This window comes from Ranitomeya imitator, chromosome 1 (assembly GCF_032444005.1).
Source record: "Ranitomeya imitator isolate aRanImi1 chromosome 1, aRanImi1.pri, whole genome shotgun sequence".
Lineage (NCBI taxonomy): Eukaryota > Metazoa > Chordata > Amphibia > Anura > Dendrobatidae > Ranitomeya > Ranitomeya imitator.
In genome coordinates, this window is record NC_091282.1 from 1,188,505,031 (window position 1) to 1,188,520,964 (window position 15,934).

The window sequence follows — 15,934 nt, forward strand, 5'->3', positions numbered from 1 at the left end:
GTTCTGTAGAAGGACGTAGATCTGGGTACTTATTATGATGGAATATAGGCTGAACTGGATGGACAAATGTCTTTTTTCGGCCTTACTAACTATGTTACTATGTTATGTTACAAAGATCTGGCAGGCATAGTGTCATGTAGGAGAACTGCTAACCTGAAGTTAGATATATCCCACCAGGTCAATGATGTTATTGTGTGCCGGACTAATCATGCAGTTTATGTTATATTTTGGCCCTGTAGCTTTTTCTATGTAGGGAAAACCATCCGGCCTTTGTGTGGTTTCATACATATTGATCCATAGTAACTGGTAATGGGGCATCACGCCTGATTGATCATATGAGGGCACATCACGGAGGTAGCGCAGACGCATTGCGATTCGCAGGTATTGAGCGAGTTAGTTTACCAGTCCAGGGAGGAGATCCACACAAACGACTCCGGAGAAGGGAGGTCAGGTGGATCTTGCCCACCGAGCACAGGGGGCCACAGGATTTAGTGATAAGTGTGACATGACAGTGTTTTTATGATTGTGTATCTATTACATAAATGCACTTTTTACATCATGTGATGTAATTTTTGCTATGTTTTGATTAAGGCTATGTGCACACGTTGCGGATTTTGCTGCGGATCTGCAGCTGTTTTCCATGCGTTGTACAGTACCATGTAAACCTATGGAAAACGCAATCCGCAGTGCACATGCTGCGGAAAAACCCACGGAACCCCTGCGGTTTACATTCCGCAGCATATCAATTCTTTGTGCGGAATCTGCAGCGGTTTACACCTGCTCCTCTATCGGAATTCGCAGGCGTAAAACCGCAGGTGGAATCCGCACAAATTCCGCATAAAAACTGCGGTGCCTTTTACCTGCAGATTTATTAAATCCGCTGCGGAAAAATACGCAGCCCTCAAAAAATACGTGTGCACATACCCTAACGTCCGCGGCCTAATGGAGGTGTGATCCTGATAATAGTCGGACAGGTGGGATGGGGCGTTTGGCTGTTACCTGTATGAGCTTGCTGCCACTTCCCATTGAAGCGTAAGAGGCGCGAAACGGCCATCATCCAGAGTGTTTCTCGTGAGTACCTTCCTGCGGGAATGTTTTAAGTGTACCAATAAAGGAAGTTTTTATTTAGTACCGGTGAGTGCAACCACTTATCTTTTTTGGCCATTATTTGAAAATAAAGATTACACAACAGCCACAAGACGGATTTCATCAACCAAGGTATCATTTTACTCAGTATAACGGCACCGACGTGACATTGTCCATAGCAGAGGTGTCAAACTGCATTCCTCGAGGGCTGCAAACAGGTCATGTTTTCAGGATTTCCTTGTACTGCACAGGTGATAATTTAATCACCAACTCATTATTTGTGTTGGTGGTTAAATTATCACCTGTGCAGTACAAGGAAATCCTGAAAACATGACCTGTTTACAGCCCTTGAGGAATGCAGTTTGACACCCCTGGTCTATAGTTTAGGCCTCTTTCACACTTCAGTTGTTTGGCGTCAGTCACAACCGACATAGTGACGGATTGACTGATCCGTCACAATTGTTGAGAAAACGGTTCTAACGGATCCGTTTTTTTGACGGATCCGTTACTTGGGGGTTGTCTGGGAAAAGTATCTACTTTTTGGAGCATGCGCAATTGAAAAAACGGATTGGGGCAACGGATCCGCCGAAAAAAAACGGTTGCGGCGGATCCGTCGCCCATAGGCGGCCATTCTATGGAATGGCGGACGCGACGGATCCGTCGCGATCCGCCATTTCGGCGTTGACAAAAAACGTTTCAATGTCCGTCTATTTTCAGAAGACGTCCACCAAATTTCGACGAATCCGTCGCATGGCGGATGGAACGGACGACCATCCGTCACAATCCGTCGCTAATGCAAGTCTATGGGAAAATAACGGATCCGCCAAAAAAAATAGACGGATCCGTTATTTGAGGAAAATGGCGGTTTTAGACTGACGCCAAACAACTGAAGTGTGAAAGAGGCCTTACTGAGCACAATCCTGCTGACTGACTCCCATATAATTGCTGCCATGAGCAAAAAAAAAAAAAAAAAAAAAAAATGCTGAAAAAAAAATACCTGAGGGTGTAATATTAGAATTTTACCACTAGATGGCGGTGTTATCGCTGTCACTGGCGCCTGTAGAGAAGCACGTGGTGCAGGCTCTGCTGCTTCCCCGGCTCTGAGCACAGACAGCACTGCAGCAGCAGCAGCACCAGGTCCAGAGACAGCTCCTCCTGACGGGATGGTGACTGGAGGGAGCAGCTCCTCTGCCCCCTGTATCCCGGCTCCTGTGACCGCCAGCAGCGCTGCAGCCTTCCCTGTAAGTGCCATCATGTGTGTGCCTTGTGTGTGTGCAGGGGGTGTCCTCCTCAGCAGGGCTGTGTATGCTGCACTGCCATCCTCCCCTGATCCCCCAGCACTGGGGTGTCATCCATACTGCTGAGGTCTGTGGCATTTCTATACATCTACATGTGATTCCTGAATGATGGTGCCATCCCCGTGCCCTGACTCCCACCAGCTGGCAGCAGAAGGGACCCACCCTTAACCCTTCACTGGCTGCAAACCCTGCGAGCTGCATTGGGTATATAGAGTCTGTGCAGCATTTTCCAGTCACATTTATCTTTTTTTTTTTTCCATCCTGATCAGGTGCTGGCATGTCTGCCTGATATAGATAAGGAGGTCTGCAGACTTGTGTATTGCTATGATCTGAGGGTGTGGTGGGAACAGGACTGATGACGTAGTGAGGAGCCATAATGCCTGCATATTATTCAATAATTCCACATATATAATAATAAAAAGTCTACTTCTGTCGATCCTTCCGCCAGCCAGCGTGCTGACCACCAGTGCGGCCCCCATTACGGATCCGGCAGCGGTTGTCGCTGAGCGTTCCTACTTTCAATACGTTGTGATACGAGATCAGGGAGGTTTCGCTTTGCTTATTCAGGAGTTTGGATGATGGAGGAAAAAGTCCGGTGAGAGCAGTAATGGCGGCCATATTGGGTGTCATTCAGCCTCCTCAGTAGGAGATATCTGTGAATATTATTACATTATTAGTGTTTGTATTGTAGGAAACGCTTCATTACGTGCTGCAGCGTGGGGCCCACGTTATCGACCCTTAGGCGCGGCATGTGGTGCATCCGTGAGAGACCCCAGCCTAAAGAATGGCTCCATAAAACCGCATTCATTGGAGCACGCCACTTTTTTTTTATTTGCTGATTTGTATGAACCCTCCCCGAAAAAAAAACAACCCAAACTTGTGTCTACCTGCTTTCAATCCTACAGTAAGGACTCATATAGGATGCCTGATAGAGCTCTCCAAACCGTAGATCTGTAACAGCTCAGTCCCATGAGGCCTTGGGTCTTGTTCACACACTGAGCGAGGTTTTTTTCCCGGTGCAATTTACAAAAAAAAAAAAAAGCGTTTTACAGCATCGACAAAGTGAATGAGATTTCAGAAATCTTATGCATGTGCCGCTTATTTTATTACTTTCACATTTGAATCTTCAAAGCGTTTTTTTTTTCAGTTTTCAGCTTGTCAGTTCTTTCAGCGTTTTTACAGCTTTTTTTTCACCCATTCAAATGAATGGAAAAAAAAGTATCAAATACATGCAGATTTTACAGAGCGTTTTTCCTGCCAAAAATCCACTGCAAATACTATATGTGTGCATAAATCCTTCGTCTAAATGTCGGTATGTATTAGGTAATTTATAAGGATAGACTAGCTGAAGAGCCCGGTGTTGCCTGGGCATCTACTATATAATTGTCTAAGGGTCACTTCCGTCTGTCTGTCCCGGAAATCCCACGACGCTGATTGGTCTCGCCAGCTGCCTGTCCTGGCTGCCACGACCAATCAGCGACGGGCACAGTCCAATTAGTCCCTCCTCTATATACCTGTGTCATCTCCTTCTGTATATAGTATATACCTGTGTCATCTCCTCCTGTATATAGTATATACCTGTGTGTCATCTCCTGTGTATAGTATATACGTGTCATCTGCTCCTGTATATAGTATATACCTATGAGTCATCTGCTCCTATATATAGTATATACCTGTGTCATCTCCCCTATATATAGTATATACCTGTGTCATCTCCTATATATATATATACACTATTGAACCCGTTCTACGCCCGGGTGGCGAGCATTTATATTGGTATATGGTCTCCATCCTGTCATGTGCTGCTCCATCCTGCGTCCCCATCCTGTCATGAGCTGCTCCATCCTGCGCCACCGTTCTGTCATGTGCTGCACCCGTCCTGCGCCTCCATTCTGACATGTGCTGCTCCCATCCTGCGCCCCCATCGTGTCATTTGCTGCTCCCATCCTGCGTCCCCATCCTGTCATGTGCTGCTCCATCCTGCGTCCCCATCCTGTCATGTGCTGCTCCATCCTGCGTCCCCATCCTGTCATGTGCTGCTGCCATCCTGCGCCCCCGTTCTGTCATGTGCTGCCCTATTCTATCATGTGCTGCTCCCATCCTGCGCCCCGTTCTGTCATGTGCTGCTGCCATCCTGCGCCCCCGTTCTGTCATGTGCTGCTGCCATCCTGCGCCCCCGTTCTGTCATGTGCTGCTGCCATCCTGCGCCCCCGTTCTGTCATGTGCTGCTGCCATCCTGCACCCCCGTTCTGTCATGTGCTGCTCCCATCATGCGCCACCGTTCTGTAATTTGCTGCTCCCATCCATATGCCCCATACGCTGCTCCATAAAGGTTTATGGCCCCCATAAGATGCTCCATAGTATATGCCCCGTACTTTGCTCCATAAAGGTTTATGGCCCCGTACACTGCTCCATTATGGTTGATTGCCCCATAAGATGCTCCATGGTATTATATGCCCCGTATGCTGCTGCGATATATAAAAAAAAAATACCATACTCGCCTATCGTCGCTGGGGGCCGAGTGCTGGGGGGGGGCCTGAGCAGGTGGGGGTCAGGTGCCGGTATCGCCGCTAGCTCAGGCCCCCGACACTTGGTATAGTCACCTGGCCCTGATCCAGCGCTGCGTGCCGCTCTGTGTTCCAGCTCCTTTGGCTGTGACTGTTCAATCAGAGGGCGGCGCGCATTAAGCGCGTCCTCGCGCCCGCTGAACTGTGAACGTCACAGGCAGAGGACCCGGGAGACGGAGCGGCACGCAGCGCTGGAACGGGGGACAGGTGAATATAATACTTACCCTCCTGGCGCGTCCACGGTCCCTGCCTCTCCGTTGGAGATCGCGGTATGCGTTCAGTGTTTACGCATACCGCGATCTCCTGGGAGTGTCACTAACTGGGGGGTCCAGACTGCGTCGGCGCTTGCACAGTCTATAAAGGCTTCGGACAGAGTGACGCTCCCAGCGTTGTATTATAGATACCTGTGTCATCTCCCCTGTATATAGTATATACCTGTGTGTCATCTCTCCTGTATATAGTATATACGTGTCATCTCCTCCTGTATATAGTATATAACAGTGTGTCATCTCCCCTGTATATAGTATGTACCTGTGTCATCTCCCCTGTATATAGTATGTACCTGTGTCATCTCCCCTGTATATATAGTATATACCTGTATGCCATCTGCTCCTGTATATAGTATATACCTGTATACCATCTGCTCCTGTATATACAGTTATATGAAAAAGTTTGGGCACCCCTATTAATCTTAAGCTTAATGTTTTATAAAAATTGTTTTTTCTGCAGCAGCTATTTCAGTTTCATATATCTAATAACTGTTGGACACAGTAATGTTTCTGCCTTGAAATTAGTTTTATTGTACTAACAGAAAATGTGCAATCTGCATTCAAACAAAATTTGACGGGTGCATAAGTATGGGCACCCTTATCATTTTCTTGTTTTAAATACTCCTACCTACTTTTTACTGACTTACTAAAGCACTTTTTTTGGTTTTCTAACCTCATTGAGCTTTGAACTTCATAGCCAGGTGTATGCAATCATGAGAAAAGCTACTTAAAGTGGCCACTTGCAAGTTGTTCTCCTGTTTGAATCTCCTCTGAAGAGTGGTATCATGGGCTCCTCAAAACAACTTGTGAAACTTGCGAAACAAGTTGTACTTTTGAACAACATCATTGGTTTTAGCATGACGTGTGTGGAAAAAAATTCCAAGTGCGGTGAAATTGGAAAAAAAGTGCAATCCCACACTTGTTTTTTGATTGGCTTTTTTACTAGATTCACTAAATGCTAAAACTGACCTGATATTATGATTCTCCAGGTCAGTACGAGTTCATAGACACCTAACATGTCTAGGTTCTCTTTTATCTACGTGGTGAAAAAAAAATTCCAAACTTTGCTAAAAAAAACCAAAAAAAAAAACCCGTAGCGTCTCCATTTTTCGTGATCTGGAGTCGAGTGAGGGCTTATTTTTTGCGTGCTGAGCTGGCATTTTTAATGATAGCATTTTGGTGCAGATACATTCTTTTGATCGCCCGTTATTGCATTTTAATGCAATGTCGTGGTGACCAAAAAAACGTAATTCTGGCGATTCTAATTTTTTTTTCCCGCTACGCCGTTTAGCGATCAGGTTAATCCTTTTTTTTTTTATTGATCGGGCGATTCTGAACGCGGCGATACCAAATATGTGTAGGTTTGGTTTTTTGTTTTTTTTAATTTATTTATTTTGAATGGGGCGAAACCCCCTTTTGCCCCATTCAAAATAAATCAATAAAAAAAATATAAATTAAACTTTAACCCCTTTACCCCCAAGGGTGGTTTGCACGTTAATGACCGGGCCTATTTTTACAATTCTGACCACTGTCCCTTTGTGAGGTTATAACTCTGGAACGCTTCAACGGATCCCAGTGATTCTGACATTGTTTTCTCGTGACGTATTGTACTTCATGACAATGGTAAAAATTCTTTGATAGTACCTGCGTTTATTTGTGAAAAAAAAATGGAAATTTGGCGAAAATTATGAAAATTTCGCAATTTTCCAACTTTGAATTTTTATGCAATTAAATCACAGAGATATGTCACACAAAATACTTAATAAGTAACATTTCCCACATGTCTACTTTACATCAGCACAATTTTGGAACCAAAATTTTTTTTTTGTAAGGGAGTTATAAGGGTTAAAAGTTGACCAGCAATTTCTCATTTCTACAACACCATTTTTTTTTAGGGACCACATCTCATTTGAAGTCATTTTGAGGGGTCTATATGATAGAAAATACCCAAGTGTGACACCATTCTAAAAACTACACCCCTCAAGGTGCTCAAAACCATATTCAAGAAGTTTATTAACCCTTCTGGTGCTTCACAGGAATTTTTTGAATGTTTAAATAAAAATGAACATTTAACTTTTTTTCACAAAAAATTTAATTCAGCTCCAATTTGTTTAATTTTACCAAGGGTAACAGGAGAAAATAGACCCCAAACATTGTTGTACAATTTGTCCTGAGCACGACAGTACCCCACATGTGGGGGTAAACCATTGTTTGGGCGCATGGCAGAGCTCGGAAGCGAAGGAGCGCCATTTGACTTTTCAATGCAAAATTGACTGGAATTGAGATGGGACGCCATGTTTCGTTTGGAGAGCCCCTGATGTGCCTAAACATTGAAACCCCCAACAAGTGACACCATTTTGGAAAGTAGACCCCTTAAGGAACTTATCTAGATGTGTGGTGAGCACTTTGACCCAACAAGTGCTTCACAAAAGTTTATAATGTAGAACCGTAAAATTAAAAAATCATATTTTTTCACAAAAATTAACTTTCGGCCCCCAATTTTTTATTTTCCCAAGGGTAAGAGAAGAAATTGGACCCCAAAAGTTGTTGTACAATTTGTCCTGAGTACGCTGATACCCCATATGTGGGGGTAAACTACTGTTTGGGCTCATGGCAGAGCTTGGAAGGGAAGGAGCGCTGTTTGACTTTTCAATGCAAAATTGACAGGAATTGAGATGGGACGCCATGTTGCGTTTGGAGAGCCACTGATGTGCCTAAACATTGAAACCCCCCACAAGTGACACCATTTTGGAAAGTAGACCCCCTAAGGAACTTATCTAGAGGTGTGGTGAGCACTTTGACCCACCAAGTGCTTCACAGAAGTTTATAATGTAGAGCCGTAAAAATAAAACAAAAAATTTTTCCCACAAAAATTATTTTTTTAGCCCCCAGTTTTGTATTTTCCCGAGGGTAACAGGAGAAAGTGGACCCCAAAATTTGTTGCCCAATTTGTCCTGAGTGCGATGATACACCATATGTGGGGGGAACCACTGTTTGGGCGCATGGGAGGGTTCGGAAGGGAAGGAGTGCCATTTGAATGCAGACTTAGATGGAATGGTCTGCAGGTGTCACATTGCGTTTGCAGAGCCCCTAATGTACCTAAACAGTAGAAACCCCCCACAAGTGACCCCATATTGGAAACTAGATCCCCATGGAACTTATCTAGATGTGTTGTGAGAACTTTGAACCCCCAAGTGCTTCACTACAGTTTATAACGCAGAGCCGTGAAAATAAAAAATCTTTTTTTTTCCCACAAAAATTATTTTTTAGCCCCCAGTTTTGTATTTTCCCAAGGGTAACAGGAGAAATTGGACCCCAAAAGTTGTTGTCCAATTTGTCCTGAGTATGCTGATACCCCATATGTTGGGGTAAACCCCTGTTTGGGCACATGGGAGAGCTCGGAAGGGAAGAAGCACTGTTTTACTTTTTCAACGCAGAATTGGCTGGAATTGAGATCGGACACCATGTCGCGTTTGGAGAGCCCCTGATGTGCCTAAACAGTGGAAACCCCCCAATTATAACTGAAACCCTAATCCAAACACACCCCTAACCCTAATCCCAACAGTAACCCTAACCACACCTCTAACCCTGACACACACCTAACCCTAATCCCAACCCTATTCCCAACTGTAAATGTAATCTAAACCCTAACCGTAACTTTAGCCCCAACCCTAACTGTAGCCCTAACCCTAGCCGTAACCATAGCCCTAAGCCTAACTTTAGCCCCAACCCTAACCCTAGCCCTAGCCCTAACCCTAGCCCCAACGCTAACTTTAGCCCCAACCCAAACTGTAGCCCTAGCCCTAACCATAGCCCCAACCCTAACCTTAGCCCTAGCCCTAACCCTAGCCCTAACCCTAACCCTAGCCCTAATGGAAAAATGGAAATAAATACATTTTTTTAATTTTTCCCTAACTAAGGGGGTGATGAAGGGGGGTTTGATTTACTTTTATAGCGGGTTTTTTAGCGGATTTTTATGATTGGCAGCCGTCACACATTGAAAGACGCTTTTTATTGCAAAAAATATTTTTTGCGTTACCACATTTTGAGAGCTATAATTTTTCCATATTTTGGTTCACAGAGTCATGTGAGGTCTTGTTTTTTGCGGGACGAGTTGACGTTTTTATTGGTAACATTTTCGGGCACGTTACATTTTTTGATCGCTTTTTATTCCGATTTTTGCGAGGCAGAATGACCAAAAACCAGCTATTCATGAATTTCTTTTGGGGGAGGCGTTTATACCGTTCCGCGTTTGGTAAAATTGATAAAGCAGTTTTATTCTTCGGGTCAGTACGATTACAGCGACACCTCATTTATATCATTTTTTTATGTTTTGGCGCTTTTATACGATAAACTATTTTATAGAAAAAATTATTATTTTTGCATCGCTTTATTCTCAGGACTATAACTTTTTTTTTTTTTTGCTGATAATGCTGTATGGCGGCTTGTTTTTTGCGGGACAAGATGACGCTTTCAGCGGTATCATGGTTATTTATATCTGTCTTTTTGATCGCTTGTTATTCCACTTTTTGTTCGGCGGTAGGATAATAAAGCGTTGTTTTTTGCCTTGTTTTTTTTTTTTTTTTCTTACGGTGTTTACTGAAGGGGTTAACTAGTGGGCCAGTTTTATAGGTCGGGCCGTTACGGACGCGGCGATACTAAATATGTGTACTTTTATTGTTTTTTTTTTTATTTAGATAAAGAAATGTATTTAGAGGAATAATATTTTTTTTTTTTTTTTCATTATTTAGGAATTTTTTTTTTATTTTTTTTTACACATTTTGAAATTTTTTTTTTACTTTTTTACATTGTCCCAGGGGGGGACATCACAGATCAGTGATCTGACAGTTTGCACAGCACTCTGTCAGATCACTGATCTGACTTGCAGCGCTGCAGGCTTCACAGTGCCTGCTCTGAGCAGGCTCTGTGAAGTCACCTCCCTCCCTGCAGGACCCGGATCCGCGGCCATCTTGGATCCGGGGCTGGAGGAAGCAGGGAGGGAGGTGAGACCCTCGCAGCAACGCGATCACATCGCGTTGCTGCGGGGGGCTTAGGGAAGCCCGCAGGGAGCCCCCTCCCTGCGGGAAGCTTCCCTATGCCGCCGGCACATCGCGATCATCTTTGATCGCGGTGTGCCAGGGGTTAATGTGCCGGGGGCGGTCCGTGACCGCTCCTGGCACATAGTGCCGGATGTCAGCTGCGATAAACAGCTGCTACCCGGCCGCGATCGGCGGCGCTCCCCTCGTGAGCGCCGCCGATCGCGCTGGACGTACTATCACGTCCATGGTCATGGGGGCCCACCCCACCTCGACGGGATAGTACGTCCCATGTCAGAAAGGGGTTAATATTTTTTTTTCTATTTTTTTCACATTTTTTGTAACTTTTTTTTTTAACTTCAATATCCTTCATAGGAGGCTAGAAGCTGGCACAACGCGATCGGCTCTGCTACAGAGCAGCGATCATCAGATCGCTGCTATGTAGCTGAATTGCAGGCTTGCACCCTGTGGTCGGCGCTCACAGCAGGCCGGCATCAGTAACCATACAATGCAGAAGCATCGCTGACCATGTGACGGGGGTCAGCGATACGCTCATTTCCGGCCGGAAGCACCGGTTAAATGCTGCTGTCAGCGTTTGACAGCGGCATTTAACTAGTTAATAGCGGCTGGTGAATTGCGATTTCACCCGCCGCTATTGCGAGCATATGTCAGCTGTTCAAAACAGCTGACATGTCCCGGCTTTGAGGCGGGCTCACCGCCGGAGCCTGCATCAAAGCGCGGTATCTGACCTCGGACGTACGATCCCATCCGAGGTCAGAAAGAGGTTAAAGTCCCCCGTGTTCACATCTGGCAGCTGTCAATTTGCCTCCAACACTTTTCCTTTCAATTTTTTCCCCATTATGTATGACTTGTATCCATTTTTTTTCACCAGTTTTGCCCTCTGCAGTCTCTATCTCTAATTTTCAGTTGACTCCAAGCTAGTAGGTGGAGATTAGCTGCTATTATTTCTCTCATACACAGCACACACAGATATAGGCCACATGCACACATTGAGTATTTGGTGAGTTTTTTACCTCAGTATTTGTAAGCCAAAACAAGGAGGAGGAAAAGTATAATAGAAACATATGCACCACTTCTGCATTTTTCACCCACTCCTGGTTTTGGCTTAAAAATACTGAGGTAAAAAACTCACCAAATACTGCACTCAGGGATCGTCTGCGCAGGCGCCGTTGAGTCGATGTGACCTCCAGCATCTAATTGTCATGCACGCTGGAGGTCAGAGTGACTCACCGGCGCCTGCGCAGACGATCCCTGAATGCAGTGCCCATAGAAGTGAGGAAAAGGTACTGATTGTGGAGGGAGGGCAGGGCGCAGGCGTGGGATTATGGCTCCACAACTGACGTGCATGGGATGGGGTAGTAATATAATCAAGTAAGGAGGCAGGGATTCTTCCAGGCACCGCACGCGCTGGAGCCAGGAAAAAAAATCATTAACATAAGGAAACAATATAACATTTGTCAACTGGCAGATAGACTACAGAAAATAATTCCAAAATTGATATCGCCACAACAAACTGGATTCATTCACGGGAAATCCATCACGTACAACATTAGGACAGCTGTGAGCGCCATATCTTATAGTAGAGCAAATAAACATATGAAAACTATTGTAGTAAGTCTCGACGCTGACAAGGCGTTTGATAGAGTAGCATGGAATTATCTATATGATCTGCTATCATTCCGAGAGTTTGGCCCGTGGTTTTGTGAAGCGGTCAAATCAGTTTACAAACAGCCATTGTCCAGGATGTCCGTGAACAATGTTCTATCTAGACCCTTTGAGATTCAGAGGGGGACACGACAGGGTTGCCCTTTGTCTCCACTTTTGTTCGACATAGCATTAGACCCCTTCCTGAGAACACTACAGAACGAGGCAGCTTTTGAGGGGGTGAGGGTGGGAGCTACATCTGTAAAAATCTCAGCCTTTGCTGATGATGTTATTTTATTCATTGCCAACCCGGAAAAAGCAATCCCGGCCATCATGCATATCTTAGAGAGTTTTGGTAGATGCTCTGGATTCAAAGTTAACTACAGTAAATCTGAGGCCTTGGCGGTTTTTAGATCCGGGAGGTTGAGCGACCCCACATTCCCATTCCACTAGTGCCAGGAATCTATCAAATACCTGGGGATACGGTTACCTGCAGACCCATCTATTTTATATAGAGCTAATTAAAAACCACAAATCTCCCTCATAATTGATGTTCTCCATTCCTGGAAACACTTCACACTGTCGTTCTCTGGTAGATGCCATTTAATTAAAATGATAGTTTTTCCTAAACTGCTATACACCTTTCAGACTCTGCCCCTTCTCCTAACTCGATCAGATCTGAATTTGTTGAACCTAAACTTCCGAAAATTCATTTGGGGGGTTGGTGGTAGATCACGCATAAGTCTCGCAAGACTACAGGCGACTAAATTGGAGGGTGGTGTTAATTTTCCTGATCTGGGAAGATATAACTTAGCAGCTAACCTCAGATATGCAATTGATTGGATTAGGGGTCTTTCTCACTTTGCAAATGTTGAATTGGAGCAACAATTTTACCCACACATTTCGCTACCGGCTTTATTACATCTAGGTGGGGAGGATCTCCCAGTGGGAATACATGACCACCCGTCACTATGGCAAACGATGCAAACTTGGCGACAATGTAGGAAGATTTGTAAGCTAAGGTAAAATCTCTCCCCCTTCCAGACCTTTTTGGGAAATCCGGGGTTTCTGAGGGGCTCTGTACCATCTTTTTATAAGCTTTTGGCTTCCCAGGGATGCGGGCAGGTAATAGACCTCCTGGATCTTAATTTCTCAATAATATCCTTTGAAACGGCGTCACAACGATTCCCATTATTTAACAATAAACCGTTTTTATTTCTCCAGGCGCGTAGCTTGGTACAGAAATGTCAGTCATTGGGGGGGATGGTGGAGGGGAGGACCAATTTAGATGGGTTTATCCGAAATGCAAAATCTCACCCGGATCCTATAAGTAACATTTATTCAATATTGCGTAGGAAATGGGTGGGGGAAGGGAAAACCACGGGAGTGGCGAGGTGGCTGAGGGATATGCCATGCTTGGAGGTGAGTGACCTCTTTGAGGCTACTATGACACAAAGAAAGACTCTGCCATACAGCAGTTATACTGACATGGCACTTTTAATATTACATAGAGCCTATATCACACCTTGCCTGCAATCTAAGATGTCCCCATCCATCGTCTACCTATGCTCCAAATGTAAAGCCCGTAATACTGACATATATCATCACTTATGGAGCTGCCCGCAAATTCGGGGACTATGGGGCGAAGTACATAAAGAATTGCAAAAAATTTGTGAGGTGGGCTTAACACTCCCTCCACAATGGACCATTTTTAATATCCTAGATGAGACATCTCGCAAATTACCCAAACACGTAAAGGCAACACTTATAATATGGGCTTCAGCAACTAGGAAGAGTATTTTGCACCAGTGGTTGAGTCCTTTGGTCCCTTCGCTCCCTTTCATTCGCACAAAAATTCAGTTCATATTCAGAATGGAGTGGTTGGACGCACTGACCAAGAAAGAAAAACAAGTAGGCAAATTCTTTTCCACATGGGCTACATTTATTCCATCGCTCCCTTTAGAGACTAGGGAGAAACTGAGAGCACAGTTTGAAAATACTCAATGGTATTTATTACAGCGGATAGGTGGTAACTCACCAATTCCATGAGATACTTCTATGGTCAAGTGTACGCAGAGTCTGGAGGTTCATGTTTTGGTTTATGTAGGGGAGGGAGGGTTTTGGGATACAATATCATTAATATTGTTACATTACTGTATTATCAACAATGGAAATGTATGATTTGTACGGTTTCATAAAACTTTAATAAACAGATTTTCAAAAAAAATAAAATTTCTCAACAACAAGATGCTAATAAGAAGCATTCAGGTAGGACTAGTATAACATTTCTATCACCTGTGTGCCCATATTATAGGTCATATATGTCCCAGGGGGTGACAGATTCCCTTTGATAGGGCATTATCATTATTATTATTATTTATATATTATTATTATTATTAGTAGTATTATTATTATTAGTATTATTATTATTATTATTATTATTATTATTTATTATTATAGCGCCATTTATTCCATGTCGCTTTACATGTGAGGAGGGGTATACATAATAAAACAAGTACAGTAATCTTGAACAATACAAGTCACAACTGGTACAGGAGGAGAGAGGACCCTGCCCGCGAGGGCTCACAATCTACAAGGGATGGGTGAGGATACAGTAGGTAGGGTAGAGCTGGTCGTGCAGCGGTTTGGTCGATCGGTGGTTACTGCAGGTTGTAGGCTTGTCGGAAGAGGTGGGTCTTCAGGTTCTTTTCATATATATATCACCGTTAATTCCATGGTGCTGTACATGAGAAGGGGGTTACATACATAGTTATAGATATCGTTTACAGTAAACAAATTTTACGATGACAGACTGGTACAGAGGGGAAAGGTCCCTGTCCTTGCGGACTTACCGTATATACTCGAGTATAAGCCGACCCGAGTATAAGCCGACCCCCCCCTAATTTTGCCACAAAAAACTGGGAAAACTTATTGACTCGAGTATAAGCCTAGGGTGGAAATGCAGCAACTACCGGTGAATTTCAAAAATAAAAATAGATACCAATAAAAGTAAAATTAATTGAGACATCAGTAGGTTAAGTGTTTTTTTGAATATTTATTGCCCCATACAGTGCTCTGCACTGTTCATATTGCCTTCTTGCTGTGTCCCACAGTGCTCTGCACTGTTCATATTGCCTTCTTGCTGTGCCCCACAGTGCTCTGCACTGTTCATATTGCCTTCTTGCTGTGCCCCACACAGTGCTCTGCACTGTTCATATTGGCCCATAGCTGTGCCCATAGATGCTCCACATACGTAAATTATGTGCGATGGCCGCTGCTGCAATAAAAAAAAAAAAAACATACTCACCTCTCTACTTGCAGCTCCCAGCGTCCGGTCCCGGCGTCTCTGCGCTCTGACTGATCAGGCAGAGGGCGCCGTGCACACTATATGAGTCATCGCGCCCTCTGACCTGAACAGTCAGAGCGCAGATAGACGCCGGGAAGATGGAGCGGCGCCCGGCGGCTGGAACGAGGACAGGTGAATATGCTATACTCACCTAGTCCTGGCGATCCTCGCGCTGTCCCCTCCTGTCACAGCTGTCTTCGGTGCCGCAGATTCTTTCTCTATCAGCGGTCACCGGCACCGCTGATTAGAGGAATGAATAGGCGGCTCCGCCCCTATGGGAGGTGGAGCCGCTTATTCATTTCTGTAATGAGCGGTCCCACGTGACCGCTGAAGAGAGGAAGAAGCTGCAGCGCGGAAGCCCGTGGGAGGGCAGGGACAGCGCGAGGATCGCTGGGACTAGGTAAGTATACCTCAGCGCCCTCTCCCCCTCACCCGCCGACCCTGCCACCCACCTTGACTCGAGTATAAGCCGAGGGGGGCACTTTCAGCCCAAAAATTTGGGCTGAAAATCTCGGCTTATACTCGAGTATATACGGTACATTCTACAGGATAATGGGGAAGGAGACAGTAGGTCGGGGGTTCATCAGTTTTGGTGGTGGTGAGGCAGCAGCTCGGGGGATGGTGGTGAGGCGACAATGGTTATTGTAGGCTGTAGCGATAGGTTGAA

At 44.8% G+C, this 15,934-nt stretch overlaps 1 protein-coding gene across 8 annotated transcripts in view; it reads left to right on the forward strand.

Annotated features, from left to right (window-relative positions):
• The first annotated feature begins 2,164 nt into the window (after positions 1 to 2,164).
• The window catches only part of JAKMIP1 (janus kinase and microtubule interacting protein 1), a 211,713-nt gene continuing 197,943 nt past the window's right edge, over positions 2,165 to 15,934 (forward strand). For 4 of the 8 annotated variants that reach the window (XR_011317025.1, XM_069744820.1, XM_069744816.1 and 1 more), the window contains exon 1: positions 2,165 to 2,327. The gene's annotated coding sequence lies outside the window, so the exon portion shown is untranslated. The remainder of the gene's footprint in view (positions 2,328 to 15,934) is intronic. The other 4 variants (XR_011317024.1, XM_069744819.1, XM_069744815.1 and 1 more) reach the window with 1 other exon arrangement.